This window comes from Gigantopelta aegis, chromosome 6, assembly GCF_016097555.1.
Source record: "Gigantopelta aegis isolate Gae_Host chromosome 6, Gae_host_genome, whole genome shotgun sequence".
NCBI classification, from domain to species: domain Eukaryota; kingdom Metazoa; phylum Mollusca; class Gastropoda; order Neomphalida; family Peltospiridae; genus Gigantopelta; species Gigantopelta aegis.
In genome coordinates, this window is record NC_054704.1 from 50,007,758 (window position 1) to 50,020,315 (window position 12,558).

Consider the following 12,558-nt stretch of genomic DNA (forward strand, 5'->3'; position numbering starts at 1 on the left):
CATTAAAAATTATTTATTTATTTATAAAACCCCCCAACTAAATCAGTCTTCAGTTTTACATTACAAATTATTTATTTTATGAAATAAAACATGTTTTAAGGCATTCGTAATTCACACGAAACGTCGTATACTCTCAGGATAATTCGGAATGTTTTCAAATTATTTTTAAATCACTGGCAGGATTCTGCAAGTAAGGTTTTGATTGGTGGACATGAGCTCCAACTGGCTGGTGTTAGATTCACTCATTCTCTCTCTCTCTCTCTCTCTCTCTCTCTCTCTCTCTCTCTCTCTCTCTCTCTCTCTCTCTCTCTCTCTCTCTCACACACACACACACACACACACACACACACACACAAACAACCAAATAATAATAACAACAAAAACCCCAAAAACCAAACAAACAATCAGACACGACGAATATACTTGAAAATTGTCTGCACTGGTCGCGGATCCAGAAAGATTGTACTCGGGGTGCATAGTCGATGTTTAATGAATGTGTATACAACCAATATATGTTTTTAGTCGGGGGATGTAGTATTTTGGTCGCCTGGGAGTTTCTATGATATACATGTCAGTGTTCTCACAAATACATTGCAGGTTCCCCTTTTATGTTTCACCCCCACCCACCCCACCCCCAACACACATTGGATACCCCCCAACCTAATTGTATTATCGATGAATTAGGCTTTCCCCCACGACTGGCACATCAAACCTCATGACAAGTACTATCTTGTGTATGGGAAACTACATGTAAAAGATGTGATCTCCCTCCCTCTTCTCCTCCTCCCTCTTCTCCCCCTCCCTCTCTATCCCTTTCAAGGCCGGTTTGTAACGTGTTCGCACCCCCATATCGGCTCCCGTCCAGAGCGAGTTTTAACGACTCGCTGAGGTGTAAGACCACTACACCGATCTCTCTCTCTCTCTGACAACAGTAACTAACCACTGTGGTAATATGTGCCCAGGACAGCATGCTTGAACCTTAACTGGATATATGCCTGAACTATAACTGAAATGAAAGGACACGTGTTTTTTCCCCCGTCCCAGCCAATACACCACGACTGGTATGCCAAAGCCTGTGGTATATATTGTGTCTGTTGCAAAGTACAGCTTTTCGGTAGAAGTTTGTTTTGTTTAACGACACCGCTAGAGCACATTGATTTATTATTAATCACCGGCCATTGAGTGTGAAACGTTTGGTAATTTTGACATATAGTCTTTGAGAGGAAACCCGCTACATTTTTTTCCATTAGTACCAAGGGATCTTTTATTTGGGGGTGATGTGGAGTCATACTCCACCGGAAAATATTAAAAAAAAAAAAAAAAAAAAATTGGCTTGAGCAGGGGGAAGTTTCAATCTACACACATGCTTTTGACACCGCATAGCCGTAATTAAAATGTGCTGAGGTGCAGCGCCGATTTAAGGATCCGCGGGGCCTGTAGCACAAATAACAGCGGGGGGCCCTTCCCAGGATATATATTTTGTAACCCCCTCGGGGAGAGTGGAAAAATGACCTGGGGAAAATAAATGTACACATCACCGCGGGGCCCCCATGAAACGCGGAGTTCGTAGCACGTGCTACATGTGCTACTAGGATAACCGGCTCTGCTGAAGTGTCGTTGAACAGAAATTCGTTTCCTGTCTTGGGCGGTTACCATTGTTTACCCCCGGACATAATGGGGACTTTCAAGGATTTAGAAAACATCTGTCAAACGTCGCAAGACAAGAACAGTCCTTGTAATAAAACATTCACCATTATAAGGTATTTCACTTGTTAATGGTTTATAGTGGACCTTTTGGCTTTGGTTCCAAAACAATTCTTTTCTAAGTGACTGTTGAAACGAGGTCGGGTTTCTTACTCGGGTTTTTAATGCCATTTAATGGTATAGTTTACCACCGAGACTAAGCGATAGGTGACAAGTCACGCAACTGTATACTAGTATTGCTTACGTCTAAGGTTAAATGATATATCAAGTGATTGGATGCCGTACAATTATAAACGATAGAATGATAATATTTGGTATACAAACAGGACAAAAAATACTTAATCATTTAATTTTAATAACAAAACAATATACTGTATATATAATGCTCGTGTAGCGAACATATCACTATCGTTTCCTCGTCTTCTAGCCATGGTAAAGGATTATTATATGACAGAAAAAGTAATATCACAAATAAATTTGCAAGGGAACGACCATATTAAAACATGGTGTCTATTTGTCGCGGTACTAGAAGCCAGTGAATAAATATTCTTCTCCGTTTTCTTTTTAATTAAGGTTGATTTAATCAACTGGTTTTAATGTATCTATAAATAATCAACTGTACATACTTTTTCTTATTTTTTTTTCAATTACTTATTGTAGTTAATTACGTGCTGTGTGTATAGTGTTTTTTTCTTGTATTTTGTAATTTATGTTTTGTAAACTGTACCTTTGCCAATAAAAAAGAAAAAGAAAAAATATATATCAAGTGATAATATAACTGGTACGCACGTCTTATGCATTAAAATATTATTAATTCACTATTAACAAATGCCTATCGTACAGTAACATAAACTCCATTTTGTTAAGTATAACATTTTACATGGTCGATATATACCATCGACATCCCAAACTGCGTTCATCTAACGACAAAAACATTAATACGATATTTACGGAAATAATATTCAAAAATGTTCAGCTACAATACGTGAAACAAAATAAATTGCAAACAGTTAACGTGAAAAATCAACAATGTGGACGTAAAACAAATCCATTCTAGTAAACAAAAGTGAAGCACCCTCCAGTGAACAGGAAAGAATGCAACGTTTCTGTGTTCAGGCGTAGCGTAAACTCTATTAACGTGCCTCTATCCAATTAAGGTTCAGGCACGTCTCTCCCACACCCAGTCTCTGGCATGGCCAGTGGTCGAGTGTGGGACAGATAAAGTATCTGTGTTCAGGCTCATGCGTTTGCAAAAAAGTATCATACCGCGCATGTGCGGTTCGTCATTTTCCATTTTTAAGGTCACTACATGAAACATATGTTTCTTAACTAAAAAGTAAAGTTTGTTTTATTTAACGACGCCACTAGAGCACATTGATTTTTTTATCTTATCATCGGCTATTGGACGTCAAACATATTATGGTCATTCTGACACTGTTTTTTAGAGGAAACCCGCTGTCGCAAGGGATCTTTTATTTGTGCTTCCCACAGGCAGGATAGCACAAACCATGGCCTTTGTTGAACCAGTTATGGATCATTGGTCGATGCAAGTGGTTTACACCTACCCATTGAGCCTTGCGGAGCACTCACTCAGGGTTTGGAGTCGGTATCTGGATTAAAAATCCCATGCCTCGACTGGGATCCGAACCCAGTACCTACCTACCTATATATTTATATATATATATTGAGTGGCAATTTCTAGTAGTAAGCTAGACCTTACTAGTCACTAGTAGTGTACTTTTACTTCAGTGATTTTCAGATATTGGTGTATAGATCTTTCTTACACACCCGTTGATGAGAACATCATTCGTTATTTTTGATAACACATGGTTGTTTACACATGTACGTGTGTTAACAATTTCAAGACATACGACTGGATGCTCCCAGGTGATAAGCAGGGCCCCGATCCACGAAGCGACCTTGGCGCTAAGATCACCGTAACTGTATAACTACTGTAATCACATAAGGTGATCTTAGTACTACAATCGCTTCGTGGAACGTGGCCCAGGTCACCACTGCCATACATCCAATGAAAAACTACACGATGGAAATCGATTACATTGTGACGTATAGTTAACCTGACAATCATGGGTCTGTGACGCGTAAATTAGCTTCAAGTGCAACGGCTGTAATTAACCTTTAGTCGAAAAAGGTGTTAAAATTTGCTTAAAATGTGGTTTTTGAGGATATGTAAGAAATAGAATACATTCGTGTTCGTTGGATACCATTTATCTCACAACTCGTTGTTTAAAAACGTATCAAACTCGCTTTCGCTTGTTAGATACATTTTAAAACACCTCGTTTTGAGATAAATGGTATCTAACGGCCACTCATGCATTATTCTCTATATAACATATTTGCCCATGTGATAAAAGTTTCTAACGGTGGATGTGTGCACGTCAGATGGTTCTTTTTGGATATAGAGCAGTTAAATAAAATTAAAATTCGTGAAAACCTATGCGCCTGTAGAAGGTCTGTTATATATATTATGTGTATCTATAATTTTGTATTTATTTATTTATTTTATAAACATCATGTTAATACTCATGCGCGCCATGTCACTAATGTAACCCAATTATGTGTGCATGTGATTTTACGTTATACAACTTGTAGGCCTATATTAACACTATATCTCTGTTTATATATATTTTGTGTTCAATGGCCATTAGGCCTAATGCAAATAAAGTTGTACATAATTACCAGCATGAATCGAAAATTGGATTTGAATGTGAAACAAAATGGCATTAATCATCATTTGTGAAAATTTGGACGAATGGATGAAAATTGGCACAAATGTTAAAATGCGCCCAAAGTTCCCGCGTTTACCGTTAGGGGGCTTTTAGCATGTTGACAAATGCTACTTAGCCTTTAGTTAGTTCATTATCGAAATTTCCACTTTTCCCACCCAAGTTTCGATCCATGCGCCCATATTTTCACAAACGTTATTTTAATTAACAGTTAAGTTCTTCACTGGATATGAACCATAGATCTGATGTGCTTACAACCACATACACAACAATGAAACAAGTCTTATCCTAACCAAACTAAAGGTAATTTTAGATTCAATCTGATTAAAATTAAAATTAATAACTAACAGACCAGTAGAGCTAATTTTATTCAGATTGATTGCCAGACTAGCAGCTGAAGCGTGTACAAGGCATATTTTAATTTTAAATCTTAATAAACAACAGAAAAGATATTTATTATATACATAGCAATGAAATATATAGATCTACAGAAACCATAAAAGTGATATTCGGTGAAAAGTCATATTTTCACTCTATTTTAGTTACAATGAAAATAAGGCCTAGAAATCGTTTTTACTTTTTTAACAAGGTCATGATTAAATTATCTCCCTTGTAAATTATTCTGTTTTGATTATCGAGGGCAGTGTCACTTCTTCGTATTTTAGTTTGATGATTACCAATGCATCTGATCGTATTTAAAAAATAAAAAATGTAATTTAAACAATTGTACCTATAAAAAGTGATATGAAGTACAATTAAGATAAAGTATCTAAAACTGACTGAATACGAAGCTAAATAATGAAGAGTGCAAGTTAACATTAAATTGGGCGTTCGATTCGTTTTGTTTTTGTGAATTTTATTAAATGAATGTTAATTTAATAATTAAATAAATATAATTTTTATTCATTTTTTAAAAACGTCTATGGTCAAATTCCATCGGAACAAATATATCATGACGTTACGTGTTTTTGAAAGGATAAGCGAAATATATTAACAAGCGAAATATATTTTTATAAATTGGGAAAGATGTATATAATAAATAGACCATTTCATGATGTGTTTTTTTTTAATACAATTTTTATGTCAACGAGTAATGTGTGAAAATATAGTGTTCACACATCACGAGTTGACATAAAAATCGTATTCGAATAAAAACCATAAAATAGCCTCTACATATTAATCAAAGTAGGATTCTAATAATTATTGTTGCTGTTTATAGAAGAACATATATCTGAACACAGTTCATATATATGTGTGTGTATTATATACATAGCAATGAGATATACAGATCTATAGAAACCATAAAAGTGATATTCAGTGAAAAGTAATATTTTCACTATATTTTAGTTGCACTACTACTACTACTACTACTAATAATAATAATAATAATTTAAAAAAAAAAAAAAAAAAAAAAAAAAAAAAAGTTGGAACGGCCTACAAATTGCAGTGGAAGGAATGTTTTTTTAAAATTTATTTAACGACGCACTCAACACATTTTAATTACAATTATATGGCATCAGACATTTGGTTCAAATTGCAGTGATACGTTGACATGCTGAATCCAGATGTGTTTAAGTAACGGTTGTAAGGTTACAGAGCATCTAACATAGAATTTTAGGGATTTAATACAGAAGTACATACGGGGAATTACCCCAGGCATGGAATGGTAGTTTTAGATATTAAACCTTGCAGCATACTAAAAGTGTCACGTTCCTATTGTTTATCGTTACAAGGACTTAGAACCTGTACGCCCAGGTCAAACTGACACTATAATGGTGTCAGAATCCGGAGGTTTTTTGTAACAAAAAAAGGTGAACTTTGGAGTATTTCCAGAAATAGGAAATCGCGGCCTCGTCTTGTCAGTTCAATTAGCAAAATTAGTTTCACATCAGAATATTTTGCGCAAATGATTTGCCGAATCAAGGGAAATAACCGCATTTGTAACTATCCTAACAGGACAGACAGAGTTATACCCCTTGAACTATTTGTCGGTTTTTCGTCTACCGTTAAATCATTGAACATTAAAAACAAAAATGGCAGAAAATGAGAACAGAGAAGTTGCTGAACAAGTGTTGAGACACCAATTTCGACCTAAAATTCCTGTTCCAAGTAAATTAGAGGTACATGCACGAAATATTGAGGTAGTATGGAGAAAGTTCAAACGGCAATGGAGCAATTACGAAATTGCAACAAGATTAGAGACTGAGTCACCTAAATACCGTAGGCTACTTCTGTCTTCTTGGCATGCGTAGGTGAAGAAGCCTTCGACATATTTGATGGTTTTTCTTTTGGACAAGATGAAGATACAAATGACATTTGACGATGTGCTAAGAAAATTTGAGCAGTTTTGCATAGGCGAAACATTTCTCTTCAACAAAAGGAACGAAGAAGAGGGCGAGACAATCGATGCATATGTAACTTCACTGTGGAAACTCGTCAAAACATGCAATTTTAATACATATGAGGACCGTATGCTCAGAGACAGGATAGTACTTGGAGTGAGAGATGACAGTTCGTCAGAAACTCTTGGAGGATAGAAAGTTGACATTGTCATCGTGCCGAGCACACGAGTCTTCACACATACAAGCAAAAGCAATTACGAGCAGTGCACCAGGGGTCATAGACAGAGTGAACAGGAGATATAGCCCGGGAACCAAACATACTATGCAACAAAAGAAATGCAAGAAATGTGGAAGGCCACATAAACCACATGATGTTTGTCCAGCCAAAGATGCCGAATGCCGTAAGTGTTCTAAAATGGGACATTATGCTGCAATGTGTTACAGCAAGGTTGGCAAGCCGGGTGAACAGAAAACTAGGTCTCACCGAGATGTTAGTGGTGTGACTGAAGATTCAAGAGAAAATGCATTTCTAGGTGCAGTTTCCAAGATGGGGGTCGCATCTTGGTATGTTAATGTGTTCATGGAGAACCAAAGTGTGCGTTTCAAGATGGACACAGGTGCAGATGTAACTGTCATCCCAGAGGGCTGTGTACCAGAGATAAAAACTCTACTTCAGAAGTCTATGAAAGAACTGTTTGGCCTTGGCCAAAACTCACTGAATGTGTTGGGCAAGTTCAGCACTAGGATGAAGTTTAAAAATGCTGTTACAACTCAAGATGTCTATGTTGTGAAGAATCTGCAAGAGCCACTGTTAGGCAGGCCGGCGATTGAAGCATTACAACTGATAAAACGTATCGAGTCAGTTCAGAGTACATCCAGTAGTTACAGAGAGGTATATCCTAAGCTCTTCTCGGGTCTGGGTAAAACAAAGGAAACCTACAAGATTAGACTGCGAGAGAATGCTGTACCATATGCCGTCTCTGCTCCAAGACGGGTACCACTGCCACTGCAGATGAAGGTAAAAAAAAGAACTGAACCGCCTGGAAGAGCTAGATGTGATTCGTCCGGTGACCACACCAACAGACTGGTGCGCACTAATAGTAGTGGTGCCTAAAGAGAAGAAAGACACAATCCGCTTGTGTGTAGATCTGACAAAGTTGAACGAGAGTGTCAAGCGAGAAAACTATCCTTTTCCTTCCACGGACCAGCTGTTGGCACAGCTTGCAGGAGCGACAGTGTTTACTAAGTTGGACTGTAATAGTGGTTTCCACCAAGTGCCATTAGATGAAGGTTCACAAGAGCTAACAATGTTTATTACTCCATTTGTGCGCTTTTGTTATAAAAGGCTTCCCTTTGGAATTTCTTCAGGTCCTGAGGTGTTTCATCGCATCATGTCACAGTTGTTGTCTAACATCCCAGGAGTAATTTGTGACATTGATGATGTCCTGGTGTCAGGGTGCAGCCAGCAGGAACATGAACAGAGGCTGAAGGAGGTTTTGCAGAGACTGGAAGATGCAGGGGTGACCTTAAATGAAAAATGTTTTTAATCAGAGCCATATTAAGTTCTTGGGACATATCATCTCTAAGGAAGGTGTGCAGATGGATCCAGCAAAAGTAGAAGCGATCCAGAAGTTACCTCGTCCCCAAAATGTGCCAGAATTGCGCCGTGTTCTGGGCATGATTAACTGCGCAGAAGTTTGCTCCAGACCTCGCTGACCAGACCAGACCTCTCCGGGAGTTCCTAAAGAAAAACATTCAGTGGACTTGGGAAGAAGCACAGGAACAGGCGTGTGCGTGTGCTCATTATAGTCCAGACCGACCTACCAAGGTGTCTGCAGATGCATTGTCCTATGGACTGGGAGCAGTCCTGCTTCAAGAAAAAGAATTGATGATAAGTTTTTACTGCCATGTATGAAACGTTACAACATGGAAAGAGAAATGTCCAAAGTTATGGAAACGAGCAATAGTCCACGAAAAGGCGCACCTGCCATATGCAAATGAGCCACATCACTAGAGTGGGTCCAGAGCGAAGTTCAGACAGTCGGTAGTGAGTGTGTCCACCTTGAGCATTGATACTGGCCTGGCACCGTCGTCTCATTGAGGCCACTAAACGCTGGAGAAAGTTCCTGGGAATGCCATTGCAGATCTGAAGAAGGATCAGCCGGAGTGTCTTGCTGAGAGGTTGTCACGGGTGGTTGGCAGCTACGGGGACAGTCCCTGACCTGGTTGTTTTGTTGATATCGTTGCCATAAGTGCCATATGGTGTTTCTGTGGACGTTGAATTGACGTGCAACGTCAAGCTACGAGGTCCCAGATTCAAGCATCCCTGTGACTCGCCATCTGTCATTTTCACTGAGGCGTGGCATGACGAAATTGCATCAAACAGTTCACTAATGGCGTTTTTCTGACTTCTGGACTTCTGAAGGCTGCACAGAGTGGCAATGATTTGCGACTGAATGTCTGGCCTTTCATAGTGAACACTGGACAGGATTTCTCCTGAATATTCCATGTTTCTTGCACAAAGCATGCAATCGTGCAATAACTGCTTGGTTGCATTTCATCCAGCTGTTTCATACACATTTTCTCTGGTTTACATCCATAAATCCATTCACAAATTTATTACTCCAAACAGTCCATGTCACAATAACTTTTATCTTTTAGTATACACTCACACACACACACATTCTCTCTCTTTCTCTCTCTCTCTCTCTCTCTCTCTCTCTCTCTCTCTCTCTCTCTCTCTCTCTCTCTCTCTCTCTCTCTCTCTCTCTCTCTCTCTCTCTCAGAATTATTGGGAGGAGGGGTGCCTGAATAGCATTTCGTTCTACCAGAGTCAAAGCAACCACCATGGTTATTCCTTGTATAGTGATATCCTGCATCACATTCCTGTGGAGGTCAACTTTGAAAACAGACAAAAGGATACTAAAATAATAATAATAATAATATAGTGGTAATATTAACTAATTATCGGTTAATGCATGTACGTTTGTATAATCATTAACAAGTTTATAGTGCACCTGAACAAAGCGGATCCTTTTTTTACATATAATAAATATAAATTTTTCATGCATAGACATCATTTTAAATGTGTTATTTTGTAATTAGAGGTTATTGCCAGAGTGTTTCGATATTGTCAATATTTAGGAATACAGATTGTATTATGCGAGCCTCTGTTCACATTCATGTGTTGTAAATTAGTTAATTGGTTGTTGTGTTCAAACGTGTTAGTCCTGTGTCGGATCACTGGCTATCCAGAGACTGGACCCGGGATGGACATGACTGAAACTTTAGTTGGTAAATTAGTTAACTGGTTGTTGTGTTCAAATGTATTGATAAATTAGTTAACTAGTTGTTTTGTTTCAGGCGAAGGAAGTATCTCGACTTCAATATGAAGAAACCATAAGGGATCTTGAGGTAGGAGTACTGATACATTCGTATGTGCCATTGGCCAAACAAATCAATGAATTAACCAATTAAAGGAAATGTTTTATTTAACTCGACACATTTTATTTATGGTTATATGGCGTCGGAAATATGGTTAATGACCACACGGATACTGAGAGGAAACCCGCTGTCTCCACCTCATGGGCTACTCTTTTCGATTAGCAGTAAGGGATCTTTTATATGCATATCCCACAGACAGGATAGTACATCCTTTGTCACACCAGTGTGGTGCACTGACTGGAACGAAGAATTAACCAATCAAATAATTTTATATATTCACACTTTTGTCACTAAATGGATTTATAACTTAAAACGAATTTGCCTTTCATCACGATACACATGTACATAAGATTGGGAGGTGAAAGTTTACCATTTAAAATCAGTAATGATAGTTAAAACAAAATACTCTACTGTTTGTATAAAAGACTGGTACCGAATGATAAAAACGAAGAGTTAAAGTCTGTTTTGTTTAACGACACTACAAGAGCACATTGGTTTATTAATCATTGGCTATTGGATGCCAAACATTTGGTAATTTTGACATATAATCTTAGAGAGGAAGCCCGCTACGTTTTTCCATCAGTGGCAAGAGATCTTTCTTTTCACATTACCTGTCCTCAAACAAGGGCACCCCCCCCCCCCCCCCCCCACGCAAGTGGTCTGGTCCGAACATCCCAACAGCCAATGGGATGTCCTAAATTCTTCTACTGCATACTGCTCTCTAGTTCCGGTCACATGACTGTAACTTCCTTCTTTTTCTCTTCGCTAAAGGGTCTGGACGTCCTTTTGCTTGGCTCGGTTTTGGAGTCGACTTTTTTATAAGACCTTTGATTTTGTATTCATGTTTGGGTGAAATATTTTTCACCTTCGTTTCGTTAGCTTTCGTATGTCTTTCGCGTATTTCGTTTGACTTGCCAAGCGTTAATTGCATGAAATGTTGTTTATATTGCCGGTTGTCGTGTCGGATGCCATTTGCAAAATGGCGTCTTTATTTACTGGCTTTGTGTTTGTGTTATGGTTGGTTTTTCTTTCTTTTCACAGATTGAAAAATTACTATTATCATGTCTGATAATGTTCAGCGACTAGTTCGAGCGTGTTTACGCTGCAAGAAGTTCACTGCCGGCGGCGTCTCTCACAACTTATGTCCAGGTTGTCGTGTTCCGTGTGGCCTCACTTCAAGATGTGACCTTTGTTCGGGCTTGTCTGATGTCGAGTTCGCGGCTTACCTGAAGGTGGTGTCAGCGAGGACCAAGAAGGTGGAGTCTTCGCCTTCAATTGCTGACTCTGTGGCGGAAGTGTTACGTTCAATTCTACCGACCATGCTGAAAGAAACGATGACGTCAATGGCGATCTTACCCAAACCGGCGGTTTCGGGGTCAGGTCCGGTTCCAGTCCCCTCTTCAGGGGGTGCAGCTTCTTTAGCTCCACCGATACCTAAGACTTCGGATGACAGGCCTGCGGTCTCTACGCAGCCCTCTAAGAAGCCGGCTCATGCAGATAGACGTTCCACGGACTCCAAGGCTCACCGATCTTCGGCGGGGAAATCATCTTCGGCGCATCGGAGCCGGGACCATAGCCGTTATCCACAACCTGTACGGCTCCCTACGGGTTCCATGGATCGTCAGCGCTGACCTTCGATTGATGTGACTTCCAGGGCCTCCTAGGGTTCTCGACGGGACCGTCCACGGTCCAGTTCACCGGCGGCTTCCATTTCAGCAGATTGATTGGCCCATGCTCGAGTTCTTTGAGAATTTGGGGATGCAGCGCCTACAGCGGTTTCTATCATTGATGAGCCTGACCATATGACTATGAGGGATTGCTTGGCGGCCGTCTATGACATGTTGCCATCCTTGCCACATCCACCAACGCCGTCCAAGAAGGGACCAACACCGATGATAGCGACTGATGTCCCTCCGGAAGATGTGGTTATCCGTTCCTTGGCAGCCGGTACACTCGTATCCAACGTGGCGACAAATTTAGACCGCACCTTTAAAGAGACAGCGTCCTTTGTCGCCTTCCCATCTTGGAATCACCGTATGTATCCGGTGTTTGACATGCCGTTTAAAGATGGGGCTCCGTCTTTGGACGAAGATGTTCACCGTCTTGGGAAGTCGTCAACTGTGGATTTGACGGACAAACAGGTCCAAGCCATGGATACTGCCCAGAGACGTTGTTTGTTTGTGTTGTCTTACTTGGACGTTTTCCTTGCTGCGATGGCCACCCAGGCAAGCGCTGTTTCAACAATTGGTGCAGGCTTTCCTGACATCTTCGGTTACCTCTATGTCATCGATGTTGATGCAGTACTGTCACCAGGCTTATCT